Here is a 16,900-nt window from a genome sequence, read left to right as displayed (position 1 = left end):
GTCTTACGGTGGGGTTTGGCCCCGGCGCAAGCAGCTGGTGTGAGGCGGCCGGGAATGGCGGCGGGGGGGCGGCCCGGGATTATCATCCTGCACCCGCCGAAGGCAGCGACACGCCGCGGAGGTCTGGCAAGCGCTACGAGGGTAAATCCGGCAGCCACACGTTTCCTCTGGGGGAGCTCACGGCAACCACTGATAAGTACATAAATAAGGAAATACTCATCTGTGCTACGTCAGTATAATATGGCGTAATGCAGCCTTAAAAGTGTTGCATCTTCAAGCCCTCTTCTCTTTATTAGCAGTGACCACTTATGCCACAGATTCATGGTTGTTTCCCCTAAAACATTAGTGATGATCTGTGTCATCCGTGATAGATACCGCTAGAGTTTTATCTAATACACTCTGAAATACTAAATTCCAGTCTTTATTAAAATAAAGGTCCAACTGAAGCCAAAGGAATTCCAAATTTTCAAGTCTCGCTAGAAGCATCGTAGGTCACTGTAACACCCCTTACACTGAATGATGTGCTAATCTGTTTATATACCCATAAAATGTAGGATTAAGAAAATAAAAGTGAGTGCTGGGCTTTTGCTCTGTGGTACATAATGGTAAAATTTTAAAATGCAGTCCTTTTTGTAGGTGTTTTCCCATTATCCAAATGGTATATGTAAAGGCTATCAAAAATCTGCGATTGTGCAGAAAACAGGGATGCTTGTACCTTTAAAAAAGATTGAATGCAATAGATGCCATTTCCATCTGCAACGCTTCTGTAAAGTCAGCCCATTGAGAGTCTCTGAATGTGGAAAGCAACAAGCCAGTTTCTGACACTTCTAAAGCTACAGCTTTACTTCAGACTGTCTTCAAGTTCTGCCACTTGAACTTCTGACAGTAGAGCACCTGGAACCTAGATAACCCTTTCTCCTTCTTTTGTATAAAAGAGGGAATCTTGTGTCCAATATTCTCTCTCTGTAATAAAGTGCCAGCTGGTAAGGCAGAAAAGAATACAGTGTCGGTCTGAAGAAGCAGTACAACAACTGCTTTCCAAAGAACTCTTTAACCTACGAGGCCTAACTGCGCGAGACGGTAACCCTGCTCGGCTTAGACACTGGTGGCTTCAGCCAGAGGAGAGAGGGAACATTGCTGGAGGGCCCTCGTGCTACTCAATTGCGACGATACCCAAGTCAATTCCCTGACATGTCACGAGGGAGGTCTGCAAGGGGAAAGGTAGATTCCCATATGAAAACAAACTGCTCTCTTATTTCTTATTATATTGTATTACCTGGAAATTCTCGTCATGCTTCATTGTGCTAGACATTACACAAGTGCTGAACAAAACTGGGAGCCTGTACGCTAAGGAACTCACTGCCAAGTGTCCTCTCTGAAAGTGGCTGCAATGCTATGTATGGCACTCTTTATTTAGCTGCGAAATGAATGCAGCAGAAGCAGTGCAGGGTTCACCTCTGGTTTGGGAACAGGCAGCACTCGAGCCAGTGGCCCTGTCACATACCAAGACACATGGTCATCTAGCTTAGTTCCAGTTGATGCCCCACCAGCATGCCTTGCCATCACCCGATCTGGGTAGCCTCCAGTTTTGGAAGGTGAGATGTCTTTGTGCAGGCATGCTCTGAGCTCTTTTTCCCAACCTACAGCCACATGCAACAGAAATTGGATTAAGATCACATGTTTACTGATCTTTTTCCTAGAACCAGCTGTTGGAGGATTCATAATTCATGTGGGTGAAGCTGCAGAGAATGCACTATCCTACAGGTTTATTTCACTGTCTAATAAGTTATTCAGTGCTCTTAAGTAAAAATACCCATTTATTGTAATGACAGGGAATTGTTTGAAACATAACACAGCCAGAGGATTCCCATATTCATTTTTATTCCTTCTTTGCTCCAGGCTTCCACGTAACTTCCGCTATAGCCATAGACTGCAGCATGCTTTGTTTTTTCCCAGGCTTTAAGCACTCATTTGGAAATAGGCGCAAAGCGTTCTACAAATGATTCACCTGCAACAGGGTTAAGTGAAACAGGCCACTAGGTGATAGTGGTACCTCAGAAGGAGAATCTCCTATGTTATGAAGTCCTAGGCTCGCTTTGACGCTTGGTCCAGATCTATCATCACAGGTGGAACTGCAGTGTGGCCTTTGGTGACTCCCTTCATGCAGCTCTCAGGGTTGTAGTTTCTAATTTCTGAAATGGAAATAGCAATGTTTCTTGTGTTCACACAACAGGACATGAAGATAAATGCATTAGCATTTAGAAGGCATTTAGAGAGGAAAGGAGGCTTATACCATTATGTAGATAGACTGCATCAGGCAAACATAATGAACTGATCAGAAGGATGGAGTCAGGCAATCATAGCCCACAGTTATTCCACCTCAATGGGACACAAAGTAGGAGAATACTGCCCTCCCCCTTCAATCTCTCTGAAGAGGTAACTTATTTTTAGTATTCCGCTGTAGGTTCACACTGAGGGAAAATAGGGACTTCAGGCTCTCTGCTCCTTACTGACCACTGCGCACATTAGCAGGAGGGAAGGGGAGAAGCAGCATTACGGTTCCATATGCCAGCCACCATATGACAGGGCATGTGAAAAGAGGTGACAGAGGCTTACCAGTCAACATCCCTAATCCCTTGGAGTATAGACCTCTATCAGCCTATGTACTCAGCTTGGACCACTGTAGCTCCATGTTCCTCCTCACACAAGACTGTCCGTGGAAAACTACTGCCTCCCTTACTCTGCCTATGACTACATTGTTATCCTTCCTGAAAATTAAAGAGTCACAATGTCTGCTCACACTTGGTGATGCACCAAGCCTGTACTTAATACTGCGTGTTATTGTAAGACAGGGATATATTCTGCTTCACACTGAAGCTGGGAAACTGGGTACAGAGACCGTACTTAGAATTTCTGGGACTCTTGCTCCTTCCTGGGAAAAGCAACTGAAGAGGACCACTAACAATTCCCTTTATATTTGCAGGATGAAATGTAGAAACCCAAAGGGAAGAAAAGACACTGACTGCCAGCTTTGTGAAGGAACCTGTGTTTCTGAGCCTGTCTTGGAAAATTTGACATGCGGTATGTTCCTGCGGTATGTTGAACATGAGAGGGACTTCAACTGCCATGTGCTAGGATGAGTTATAATGACATTTTATCTATCGCACACCCCTCCCCTACCAAAATATGCCAGGGCAGTACTTTGTAGTTTACAGACAGTGCTGTCTCACAGATCTTGAGCTGGTGCAAAGCCTGTTGAAATCAGTAGAGTTCATTAGATTTTGAGGTCAGCTGCCTGTACCTTACTGGTGTGGCATGAGTGAAGGTCAGTAACAATAGGGACTATACAGAGCATGGAGAGACATAGGAGGGGGAAAGAGAAAACATATGGTCAAGGAACTGTTAAAATTAGATGAGTCACATAAAAAGCTACCTGAAAATAGAAAACAGCATCTATGTCCTGAACAGTGATCATATAGAGAAGAAATATAAGGTCAGCATTCAGTTCACTTGCACGTAGCTTTAGAAGTAAGCTGTTGCTGATACATTCCCCTTTTACTCTGCCAGTGTAATGAAGAGTGAAGTAGTTCCCTAGCAGCTGAGTCCTTCCACCTTGTTCCAAGGTGTGAGTCCCTGTTTCTTGCCCACGATCACAGTAAGCTGTCACAATGCAGAGCATGAATAGTCGTGAGGAGCTACATACACCCGTCAAGGCAGATGGCCTTTTCTTGAGATACGGCCTCAGCTGGTTCAGCTGAGCTCAGGCTCTACAACTTCACTGCAACTACAATGACTTATATCAAAGATTGATAACAAGCAAGTTCATGTGACTGTCAGAAAAACCTGCTCGTGCTGTCTTGGACACTAAGAGAAATCCTGCTCTGCTTTTTGCAGTCCCTTTACTTTGACTCTCTGTGTACAGCAGCACAGCAGGAGGCCAAGATCTCCTCCATCTCATGCAGTATGCTTGATATTCCAATATTGCAGGTTATATTCTGACTTTATACATACATTGGTTTAAATGGAAGAGGCACACATATATAGGCAAGAGAAACTATGTAATACGGTACTTCAGTGCTGCTGTGAACATTCATGTAGTTGCATCATGTTTTGGCTAGGTGGCTCCTGATCAAAAATTATACAGGCTGAGGAGACAAGTGATTCATGTGTTGTTTCAAGCGAAGTACCTCTTCTCCATAGCTGTATTATTTCCATGAATATTCTTTGAAACCGTTGTAAGAAACTTAATTCTTTTTTTGATTCTACATAAATTTTCAAGATAACTCTCAGAAAACAACTGAGTCACGAAGTCATAGAAACACTTGCCATAGAAGCAGCGCACCTTTCTGCATAGCCAACTGGAATGAGTCTTCAGGTGTGGACACAACCTTATTCCCAGAGGAGTAATCCATAGTCGAAGAAGAACCAGCACATCAAAGGAGAATGCTGGGCTGACGAGAAGAAAACATAGATGGAAAAGACACTATTAAAAAACAATTGCAGGAATCTAGGAGAGAAAAGGTTTCACTGCCAGAACAATTATCAGTTAAGCCCCTTGTAGTTCCTCATGAAGAGCCATTTGTAGAAATGGGGGAGTCACTACTGGATTGCATTATTAAAGAATCTCCCATAAAAGATGTGTCTTATTTTCTCAGTCAACCCCACGGCTCTCTATTCAGGATATATCCAGGTTTTGGTACTGAGAAACAGTTTTCTGGAGAGGATAATTTGAACTTGGCTAGCAAAACTCTCAGTCCAGAAGAAGTCACGGTAAGATTTCATGCTGCTTGAATGGAGGCTTGAATAATGAAAATACCTTTCCCTGATAAAGCTAGGAGTAGTGCTTTAAATAACATGTATATTACAATATTTTATATGTGAGTGCTGGGCTTCCCAGATGTATAATATAAAAGAGAAGTGCTAAGAATATCAAATACAAGTGCTGGAGTTGCACCTTGAATTAACTAAGTTCTGAATGTAGGGGGCAGTTCATTTTCATTTAAGTTCCCATTCAGATTACAAATTATTAAAATGTTTAATTTTAATTAATTTTTAAATTAAATTGTGTTAATTATAATTATTACAAATTACAAATTATTACAGGTTACAAATTGCACTCTTTTGGTAGGCAGCCACTGGACAACAGATAGACCCTCAAAAAACTGGAGAGCAACAATAGTATATCATCTGATTCTTTGCATGAGAACATAGCACATATACCAGGTCTGATACAGTCAAACAGAGAAGTGAAAAGAGGTATAAAGAACAGTGTACTACAGTACAACAAAAGAGGAAGTACTGAGAGACAGTTTCCACCAGAATCTGTGAGGTGCTTTTTCCTATTTATAGCTTTCTATTTTTTTCAGTTACAGAAAGTGTAAGAAAAAAATTAAAACCAAACATTTAAGAATGGTGGATCAAACTCTACTCCTGTTTATTATTAGTTTTATTATAGTATCTAGGAAATACAGTAAAAAGATTGTATGGCCTATTACATAAGGTACTGTAGGATACTCTGACTGTCCCACTCCTTTCAACAGACTAATTCAGTAGCATTTCAAGCATATTTTTTTGCCTTCTACCTCCGTCTTCAGTGAGTAAAATCTCCCTTTTATCAGTCTTCGCGAAATTCAGTAAATAGAACAACGCATAGAGCATTGGAAGACTTTTATTTCTTACTGCTTTAATGTAAACATTTATTTTTCTCCATTTTCAACAGTCAAGTTGTTTGGCCAAGTTTAATTTAGATTTCTTGGTTTTTAAATTCTTGCTTTAAGGTCAAAGATTACTGTAAGTTAGGCCAATTACACTCTTTAGACTTTTCACTCCGCTGGAGTTTGATGCAGGTGCAAGGACTGTAGGCATTGTAGAAGGGTGGGCTCCTTCAGTTTCATCATTTCATAATGCTGGCCCACATTGACTTATCTTGATAGATGGAAAATTTCCACTGAAGTTAGTGAAAAAATAGTTTGCATAAGTTGAACAGAGGGTGATGAACAGAGAACGATACAACTCTACTAGTACTGTAACAGTATGGGTGAAGCTTACTCAAATTTATCCTCAGCTGCCTTTCCGCCTTCTCTGAATAGAATACTGTGAAGCCATTTGACCTCTCATTTTTCTAATTAGTTGATGACAGAATGTGGTTGTCCCCCTAGGAAATGCCAAAAGCTTGTAAGGACTCTTTACTCCAACGTTCTGAGATATCGCTTCTCCCAAGGAAGACTATAAGGAAGGAGATACAAGCAATAAAGGGATTCTCTCCACTCGTAGAACAGGGAGCCCCTGTCCAAGTCCTTATGAAGCATCCTCAGATACGTGTGAAACAAAATATTCCAATTACTGTTTGGAAAAATTATCATTTTGTGAGACAGTTACAAACTTTAGTGGGGTCATCAAGGAGCTAGAGCAGGCTCAGCAAGAACAAACCCAAATAATGGATCTTCAGTGTGATGATATGGTTTTGGAGGAGGTTAAAGACAGAGGAAAACTACTGCTTTAATGAAAGGAATTTAGGTCTAGATCATGTGACTAGGAGGATGAATCAGAAGAAACAGCCAACACAGATTATTGATTCTTACTATGAAACCATTTCTCTGAAGACCAATTTTAAAGAATTAAAAACAAAAACCATCCAGCAACAGCATTTGGGAAAAACTGTACACAAGTTAAAAAAGGATACTGAAGACTGAAGTGAAACAAAAGGCAAATTCACAAAGGAGAAAAATGAGGCTAGGATTTGGCTGATAGTCATGCAGGAAACTTTATTCAGTGCTATCAAATGTCTTGAGGATGCTGGGACTGCAAAAAAAGCCCTTCTGAAGCATGTGGAAGAACTTAAATCTGCATATTATCTCCTTCAAATAAAGCATGAGGCAGAACTGAAGACCAGGTTTAGGAGACAGTGCTTGGAGATGGATCATACCATACGCAAGAAAGAAAAAGATATGGGAACTGCAGCATCTCAGAAAAAAGCAGAAACATGAGGCCAAGACTGTAACTTCAGCCCTGCATGTGCTAAGAGAGGAAAAGGAGAATACACAGAAATGGCTCCTATTCTTGCAAACAAAATTCCAGGGAGAAAAGGACGGCAGGTTGGTAGAAAGTCAACAGCTGGGATCCACATATAACGAGCTGGCTGCTCAGCTTTGAATCCTGCAAGCAGAATTTGAAAACGATCAAGCTGAGATGAAGAAAATGCAACAGCAGATTTGTGAGTTCAGAAGAGAGAACCAAAAGCTGCAGCAACAGAGGATGAAAGACCAAGAACAAAACCGCATCCTGCAGCTTGAAACTGCCAGATGGAAAAAGAGATACGAGAGAATCACAGACAGCTAAGGTATAATTCAGACTGATACAACACTGTAAGCATCATAAGTATCTATAACAGATAGCGTTTTTAGTTGCCATGTGCAGCAGTTCTCCTTCCCTTCTCAGGACAAACTTCCACTGACTCAAGCTGAGGGTTCTGACGAAGAAGTTGAGAACCAGGAAAGCATATAAACTTGTGTTTCTCTTCAAGAACTTTAAAGTTAAGATAGCACTCCTTCTCTTAAGTCCTTTACTGGACTGGAGTCCCAGTGTGGAATTTTGTCTTATACAGATATTTCTGCAATCACCTAATGTCAAGTAGTGATCGAACACTTTGCAATTTATTATTTGACATAAATGAGGGAATAAAAAGTTACGATAATGGTCTTTTTTCACTTCTTCAAGGGAAAAGGGAATGAAAGGATCAGAATGTAAATGTTGCAAAGTTTGACACCTTATCTCTTTCTTCAGCTTTGCAGAAGCTTCTAGATCTGTATCTTCCCTGGGTTGGAGAGGGTCGAGACCGGACACATTATTCTAGATGCACTCTAACACTGATTAGAGAGGTAATAGTCAGTCACCTTGATCTGCTGGCTGTGCTCCTCTTGATACAGCCCAGGATGCTCTTGGCCTTTCATGCTGCTGGCATGAGCATGGCAGCTTAGCATCTACAAGGACCTCCCAGGTCCTTCTCAGCAGAAGCTTCTCTGTGGCCAGTCAGTCCCCAGCCTGTTCTGTTGACTGGGGCTCTTCCTTTTCTGGTGCCGGACTGTGTGTCTGTTGAATTTCATAAGGTTCCTGCTGGCTCATTCCTGCAGCTTGCCTAGGTCCCTCTGGGTGGCAGTCCTGTGCTCAAGCATATCTGCTAGGCCACCTGATTTGGCACCATCTGCAAACCTTATAAGCACTTTTGCTCCCTCCAAATAATTGATAAAAATATTAAATTGGACAGGTCCTGTGACAGACCTCTGCATAATTTGCCTTGTTACTGGCGTCCAGGTAGAATCCGAGGCTCCTGAGAGCCAGCACATTACTGCTGAGCTGATACTGACTGTTGGCTAGACGACAGAGGTTAGCCACATCTGATTTATAAACCCCCATACCTTCACCCATTCCCCATTAAAGAGTTCAGGGACCTGGAGGCAGGGGTCACTTAGGATGCAGAAGCCTGTAAGGCTGTGATCTGCTTTTGTAGGCTGGCTGCAGTCTTCAGCAAAGATCTGGAGTTTTACTAGGAACTATCAGGGAACCCTGGGGGCAAGGTCCCATGGTACTCGGTTCAGGGCTCAAGAAAGCCCAAGCTAAGTGTCAGGAAGCATGCAGCAGGAATGGGGCCAATCCACAAAGGAAAATGGGCCAGAAGCTAAGGGTGACCCCAGCACAGGCAGTGTCCCACCAACCATGGCACAACCAGAGTACCTTGGTGAGGTGGTGACAGCAACAGGTTCTGCCAGGAGTCCCAGCGACTCTGAAATATCTCAACCTCTGAAAAGTCAGCATCTCCTCCAGCTGATGATCCTTGTATCATTGTTTCATAATGTTTGATAACACTCCTGGTGCATCTGACAAAGGTTCGATATGTTATTTTACCACATCATTTATTAGATCATTTATTGATTTGATATGCTAAATTTTTATATAAATTGTGTGAAAAATAGAGCCATGACAAAATAAAAAACAGAATGAAACGCAGCATGGTGGGGTTCAGTTGCAAAACTGTATAGGTGGTAAAAAAGTCCTTGATTCTTATAGGTGAAAGAAACTTTTTTTTCCTTGTTGAAAGAGCTTTGCTCCTTCTTCACTGAGCAGGGAAAGAAAATGGTGTTCAGACCCAGAATGTATTGTTTAAATTTGAATGTACTGATAACAGTACACAAAGCTGTCCAACAAATAGATCTGCTTTGTTCATTTCCCATAGCATGAAGTGTAATGTCTAGAAATTAACTGAATCTTCAGTTTCCCTTTTTTTTTTTCTTCAACATTGACAAGTCTACCATAGCCATAGGTGGGTTTCTCATTTATTGATTACTCCATATGTAATTACATGTACATCTTCTCTTACTGGTTATACTTTATTTCCCTATTCTACAGACTTCAGGCATAGAATATAATTTTTCTTTCACCATATATGATAAATGACACTGGCCTGCTCTTAGATTCTTTTCCCTTACTAACATTACTAAACACATCTTAATAGAGGCTCAGAAGGCCTCAAAGACACACTATGTCAGGTTTCATAATATATTCTGTATTTTAATACTCAAAAAGCAAATCTATGAAATAAATACAATCTTAATTACCTATCAGTAGCTTATGTGCTCAGGATCTTCCTAGAAATTCTCTCTGCCATTTGTTATAGCTGGTCTTGGTCAAGACACCACAGTTACCCTTCAGTTAACTCTAAGGAAAGGCAGTGATGAACCCTGTGCTAAATGTTGGTTCTCCGTCTGTTCAAACACTGTTAGTTTTCCTCCACTGTTACACTCACTAGGATGCAGATCATCCTTCTACCACTTCCTTCTAACAGGAAGAATGAAACTATTATTGAACTGCAAGAAAAAGTGAAGAACCTTACCTTTGAAAAGAAAACCTTGAAGAAAAAGGTAGATCTTTCCTGAATGCTTGAGGAATGTACAAATGGGTCCGTCCAGCTGATTAAGAAAGGTTCCGTAGTACAAGAACATAGAAATCTTAGTAATCCTTTTTACTGGACTGATTATGAAAGCTATATGATTCACAGTGTTTTTATCACACTTTCCATGTGCCTCCCAGTAAAGGAAGTCTACTTGTCAAATTACTGCCTATTTGATTTTGATTATGTTCATTAAACACATAATTATGCCCAGTATTACACATAATACCATATTAGCTTTCTATCATCATAACGCCTATTGAGATTTAATTATCAGATTTCTAGGTCACTTTGGATATGACTCAGAAAAGAACACCCTTCACCTATGACACTAGGTGTTACATCCTTCTATTAAATTAGTCACTTCTAAAACAAACCTGAAGGCTTCCATTACAGTGTAAGCCAAAACCAGTCAAATTATTTGCACTATTTACTCAGTAACATACACTTAATTGGGAAGATCATAAAGAATGGAGTCAAGAAATGCTTTCAGTGATTCTAATGAACATGAGAAGCGCACGCCTGAGGATGTACAGTACTCTATGTGCAGTGTCAGAGTGTATACTAGTCCTTTAGGAGATACTTTCACCCAAAGAGGGAACAGCGAGTAATTATGTGAACTGAACCTACAGCTCCTTTACTCTGCAGGCTTTACCTTCTCCAGGCAAGCCCAGCAGTTGATCTTCCTTACCGCCCGCAAAGGGAGAGAGTGTCTACTAAAAAGGGTTAGTTTCTTTGTAACTTATTCTATAGGCTTATCTCTCAGGCCAACTAGATAAAATTTAATGGAGAAAAGCTGAAGCTAGTTGAAGATAACTGAATGTACAAACTGAGGGCATGATACAAAGATCTGAAGAGCTGGTTACATTTGATAGCTGTGATTCTACAGCTAAAAGAATGTTTTAAGATACATACTAGAAAGAGGCTCAACATAGAATCTCTAAAGCATTATTTCCAGCTCAGGGTTTATCACTAACAGTCTGTTCTTAAAAACTGCTACTGCAATTGATAGTTTTTTGTAAGACAAGGTATGTATAAATTACAGTTGAGTCTCAAATTTTATTACCATGAATGTTTAGTTACAGAAGTACATGAAAAACATAGCAATCACTGGACAGTTAATTAATGAAATGAAAACTTTCCAAGACCAAGTTACTGAGGTCAGTGCATCGTTATTCACAATGACAAAAATTAGAGGTTGGAGGTTGATTGGATGTACTGAGCACTGCCAATATAAATATTACTGTGTACTGTGCCCCTTTCCCTCTTGCTCCTTGTATTTCTGTGTTCATATAGCATTTATACAATGGAGTCAGGAAGCTGATTAGGGCCCTGCAGTGCATTAATGTCCTAGGAATAAATATATAATACAAGAGATGCAGGCCTCCTCAGCTTGCTGGTTAAGTACTTGCTACTAGCTTCTGGCTAGACAGCTACTTGAGCTCCTTTGGGAGGGATGCATGAGTGAGTACACAGAGTCAGTAAAATGTATGTATGTTGCACTACACCTTATTATACAAACACAGCAGAAGGACAGGGTTGCACTGAAGTGCTACAGGACAGCTGAACACTGCTAGCAGCACTCAGGATCTCATTAACCTGCTAACTTCTCTAGCATAGCGATGTCCTCACTCCCTCTTCCTCATCCACTTCAAAGGCTTATGCCTCATCAACACCACACCTATTATTATTATTATATAGACCTTCTGGAGAAGCCAAACTGTGTAGACAAGATAGTGGTCAGAACTGGACCTGTTTTCTTTGCAGCAACCAGACATACTGCTGTCTTTCAGGACTGTAATGTACTACAATCGAAAGAAGTAAAGTGTGCATCAAGGAGCTCGGAACACTAGCCAAAAAAAAAAAAAAAAACCAACAGGGGACATTTGTCCCGTTTTACTTCTGATGTGAAAAAACATATGGGATCTCTTGCTGAACTGTGGGAAGGTGGTTTGCAGAGCTTGCCACTACTGAACCACCCATGTCTGTGTAAGCCCCGAGCCCCTCCAGAACAAACTGCCAGCAGTTCTGAACTGTGCCAGTTAGCTATGCAGAACTACATCAGACTCATTTCCACTCCTGAACTCTTCCACAGTGCAAGTCCAAATTATGTAAAAAGGGAATGCTAGTACCTTAAGCCACTATGCCACCTAGGCTCTAATACAAGTAAACTCTCACACCTACTGATTTGTTTGATTTGAATTCAGAAATGTGAACATAATTTGTAATCTTGATGTTGACCTCTCTGGCATTTCCAGCTAGGTTTCAACCAATATACAAGGATTAGTAGATAAACATAATTAAATCGACATGATGAATCTTTAGTCTAGTACCACCAAAACCAGAAACCCACTTTGACTCCTGGGCTAAATTTTCTTGCAGAATTTAAAATGTTGCACATACTATTTATTCTTTATATTCAGTAATTTAACTGTTTAAAAAAAGATTTGAACTTTTACATAAAGAAGATAGACTTAGGATAGTCTATTAGGTTCTCTCTTTACTACTGTCTCACAACTAAAACACTTAGATGCAACTGGGGAACTCTTCAGAAGTCAGGACTCTCTCCAACTTTGTACTTTCCTAATTTTACAGTCTAGCATCCTTCTCTTTGGTGAGAAAGACTAGACTTACGAATTCCATGTCCATAATGACATGGATCTGCCAAATAGCCAGACTATCACTGAATTAGTAGCAGTAATTAATTTACACTAAGAGTAAAAATAGCTTTTTATCTTTTGGTGTCAACAACTTTGTTTCTGCTCTTCATGCAGAGGTAAGATAAAAAATCTGGTGGCTAAAAATAATCTGTATGCTTTAAGCTGTATATATTGCAAAACCATCACCCCAACCTTCAACCAAAGTGTTACAAAGAGTCTTAAGCTGGGCAGCCTTGAGCTAGGCCAAAGGGAGCTCTGAAATTCCTTTCCTGTTGCCATTGTAGGGAGCATATGGAATTCATAAATCCTATTAAGCAATCATGGTTGGTGACAACAAATTTATCTAGGTTACTAGATTTTTCAGTTGATTCTTTCTGTTTCTCAGAAAAACATTTAATTAGTCAAGCTCTTGGAACACATAATTTCTCCATGTATTTGTATCAGGCAGATCTCCAGAGAGGTATCCCTCTCTCTTTTTCAGATAAAATAAGGAATCTGTGTGACTTTGAGACAATTTGCTGCAATAGGGTAACTAAAACTCCTTCCTGGGAAAAAAAAACTGGGAAAGCACTGACCTTCAAAGAACCCCCACAATTCAGGTGAAAATCTAGCCAATCTCATTAAGAGCTCCTGTGAACACTGGTTTGTCTCCTGTACTACCACCCAGTCAGAAGCAGCTGACAGGACTCCCAGGGCTGAGGCTTGAGGTATGAGGTATGAGTACTTTCTGCCTGCATCAATTTCAAATAAGTTGATCCCCCAGAGTTATGATCAGTGGTGAGAGAGAATAACAACAGCTTGATAGGTCTAAGTGGGAGATCCTCACTGGAATCATGAATAACTGCCGCATGTAGTAACTGTTTGTCATCTTCAAAAGTACTATAGAAATGAATAGGAAAAATTCTCAGAATTCCATATCCATAAAATTTATTCTCTAAACTACAAAAAGTAATGAAGACATAATCCTTGATACAATTCTCTTGGAAGTATAGCATTATCTCTTCTGATTTCAGCAGGCACTACAAAATATAGAAGGCTATGAAATCACGAACTTAGAAGAAAATTTTACAGCTTTTGACACTTTCAGAAAAGCAGAAAAATCAGTCTTATCTGTGAGCCCATGAAAAGTCACAGCAAAAACAATGAGCTACCTTTTCAGTGTGCACTGGATTAGGGGGGTTACCCATCAAAACTATTGCATTGACCTGAACATGAAGAGAATCGGGAAGTAGTACAGTTCTTGGCATATGGTGGCACTGCAAGGTATGGACAGCTATAGCGAAGTCTAGAGAAAAACAACTGAGCAAAAAACCCACATTTTGCTAGTATGTAAAATTCCAGGAAAACTCAGGGAGCAAGTGAAAAAGTGAACCTCCTGATTTTACCAACAAAATTTCCCTCTACATTACAAACAAGATCCCTGTCCTAGGCAGGTTACATTTCAGCCGGCTTTTTCCTGAGACATCCCAGTACACCATCCAAAACTGAGAAACAGGAAGCAGGCAATAGGTTAGGACTGTATGTACGACACTGCTCCTAAAAGCGCTTTGCTGAATCCATCTCTCCTAGAAGCCACTGAGTAAATGCTGAAGAGGCAGTCCAATAGATTCTTAAACACTTTGCCATGCCAAAAGCCAGTATTAATGCAGAAATAATAAGTCTCTCTATATGTACATAAACAACTATTTGCCTTTTGCTGATATCTTAGAAAAAGAAACACATATCTGGGAGAATCATTTAAGGAGTTCAAAATGGAAACTGGAAACATGAGGTAAACTTTATTTATAGTCCACAGACTTTAAGAGTGCTCACCCTTTTTGTAATATAGATTATGAAACTGAAGGCATTTTTCCTAACATTTTCCGTAACAGTTTTACCTGTAATTTCTAACTGAAAAGCTTTTTTAAATGCAAGGATACAATGCTTGTATGTAACTGAGGACCACATACAGAATTCCCGTGGGCAACGTGAACTCCTAGTGAATGCCAGTCTTCTCAGATTAGCATCCGACATGAAAGATGTCAAATCTAAAGTTTACAGTAATGGCAATTATTGTCAACACTTATTTTATTATGTCTGTGAATACACACACAGAGCAGTCTGCAAAAAAAAAAAACTCTCTGCAGCTTGCTTCAGTTATTCATACAGTCGCTCCTTTCAGATTATAAATCATTTAATACAGGTAGAGTACTTGGCACAAAACTGCAGCCTAATAGGCTTTTAGGCACAGCAGTATTATTGCAGTCACTCTGGGCTTGGTGTTTTGCTAAAGCTACCCAAGGTATCTCAATTATTTTCACACACACTTTTAATGAATGCCTTTCTGTGCCCCCATCACATGCAAACTCAGCAAGAGCACCACACAGGTTAATTAGTACCATCAGTATCAGTTATATGGAAAAGCAGCACATAAAGTACATACTCGCTACTTAGAAGACACAGAATGTTTCAGATCCTACAGTGCTACATAGAAAACCTTCTATACCATGCTATTCTCTATTTCCCTCAAGCAAAAGTATTTGGCTGCTTTTCCCCCTCTCAAAAAAAAACAAAACAAAAAACCCCCACAAAACAACCAAACCATGACTAGGTTAAGTCAAACATGTTTGGCCAAAGATTATTATGTTAAACATAAAGACCTTTGCAGAAAAAGTAGTATTATACCATTGGGTGGATATTATCTGACTAGAAATACTTTTATCAGTAGCAATGGATGTTCTTCAGTTTTCATAATCACATTTCATCCTCAGTCAATACTTAACAGCATTTCAGTAACATTTTCAGCATGTTAAAAATATGATTAAGATAAAACTTAGCTAAAAAGGTAACTTTTGGGGGGGTTTTTTTGTGTAATTTGCAGGTTCAAAATCAAATGAATGAAAATAACATGGAAAATGAAAGACGAAAGACTCAAGACTACATTTACCATTGCCATCACAGCAAGCTGGGATTGGGTATTAGGAAAAATTTCTTTACTGAAAGGGTGGTTAAGCATTGGAACAGGCTGCCCAGAAAGGTGGTGGAGTCACCATCCCTGGAGGAGTTCAAAAAACGTGTAGATGTGGCACTTCGGGACATGGTTTAGTAGGCATGGAGGTGTTGGGGTGACGGTTGGACTAGATGATCTTAGAGGTCTTTTCCAACCTTAATGATTCTATGAAGCTATGTATGCACAAAGTTACCACAAAATATGGAACGTGACTTAACACTACTCATGTTTTATTGTACTCTGTATGCAAATCCCTGAATTAACTGCGGGAGAAAAGAGAAAGCTTGGGGGCAATTTTTGGCCTTGATATTTTCACTGAACGTTTTGATTGTGGGATTTGGGAAGGCTTTCCATCTTAATATGCCTTACATTTCATTTAACAAAAGATCTACTGAGATGGAGGTAACATATCAGTTTTATATACATTGCCTATCACACTTTGGGAAACTTACTCAATTAAACCATCAAATATATGGCTCAAAACCAGTTATTCTAAAGCAATGTGGAATGGGGAGATTTTGACAGCACCTCTGTTTCAGTAATATGCTTTAGCATTTCTCCTTCCAGAGATATGTTAGTCTACTCTGCAAAAAAAAAATCCTCATCCGTTGGATTTTACTCCTCCCTTCACAGTACGTTAACTAAGACAAACAGGACTGGCGTTCCCTGCATTACAAGCTACCTAAGCTCAAGGCACAGCCTCTCACGCTGCCAAGTGCCGAAGGCACGCTGGCAGAGAAGCGGCCCTGCCCTCCCACACCTACCCCGTCCACCTGCTGTGGCCAGGACAGTCCCGACAGCCACCCCCCAGACACAGGCAGCACTTCCCACAGGGAGATGGAAGCCGCCCCGCCGTGTCAGCACAGGCAACGCGAGGGCGCCCAGAGAGGCCGCACCACCCCTCCGGCGGGAACCCCCCAGCCACAGCGCGACCTCCCGGGCGCTGAGAGCCATTACCAGCTCCTCCCCGGCAGTCGCCGCGCCCCAGGCCGGGCTACCCGGCCGTGATTCCCCGTAGGCAGGGCACCCGTCCGGTGCGGGGCTCCGCAGCCCGGGCCCGCACCACCAACAGCGCACCAGCGCCTGCGCACCCGGCAGGCGGGCGGGAAGCCCCGCACATGCGCGCTGCGTGGCGAGGGACACAGCTCCCTCCCGCCCCCTTGTAAGCAGGAAGGGAAGGCCGGCCCCGACCTGGAAACGGAAGGGGCGGCGCATGCGCGCGGAGGGCCGGCGGAGGGGAGACGTGTGTTTAAGCTCACGTGACCGCCCTGCCTCCTCCCCGGCGGAGCCACGTCGCTGCGGCGCGGG

The 16,900-nt window shown here is 41.3% G+C and overlaps 2 long non-coding RNA genes across 3 annotated transcripts; one reads left to right on the top strand and one right to left on the bottom strand.

Annotated features, from left to right (window-relative positions):
- The first annotated feature begins 13 nt into the window (after nucleotides 1-13).
- LOC140647977 (uncharacterized) lies at nucleotides 14-8,859 on the top strand. 2 transcript variants are annotated; one of them, XR_012041039.1, is made up of 4 exons: nucleotides 14-141; nucleotides 2,984-3,081; nucleotides 4,280-4,770; nucleotides 6,159-8,859. It is a non-coding gene; the product is annotated as an uncharacterized lncRNA (long non-coding RNA). The 2 variants fall into 2 exon arrangements; XR_012041038.1 differs by having other exon boundaries at nucleotides 4,280-6,171.
- On the bottom strand, nucleotides 1,873-16,688 carry LOC140647978 (uncharacterized). The gene is made up of 3 exons (XR_012041040.1): nucleotides 16,550-16,688; nucleotides 4,343-4,451; nucleotides 1,873-2,192 (listed from the first exon to the last, which is right to left on the bottom strand). It is a non-coding gene; the product is annotated as an uncharacterized lncRNA (long non-coding RNA).
- Between the last annotated feature and the right edge of the window lie 212 nt (nucleotides 16,689-16,900).

This window comes from Ciconia boyciana, chromosome 2 (assembly GCF_034638445.1).
Source record: "Ciconia boyciana chromosome 2, ASM3463844v1, whole genome shotgun sequence".
Classification (NCBI taxonomy): domain Eukaryota; kingdom Metazoa; phylum Chordata; class Aves; order Ciconiiformes; family Ciconiidae; genus Ciconia; species Ciconia boyciana.
Note: the sequence above shows the minus strand (reverse complement) of the source record. Positions and strands in the feature narration are given on the sequence as shown.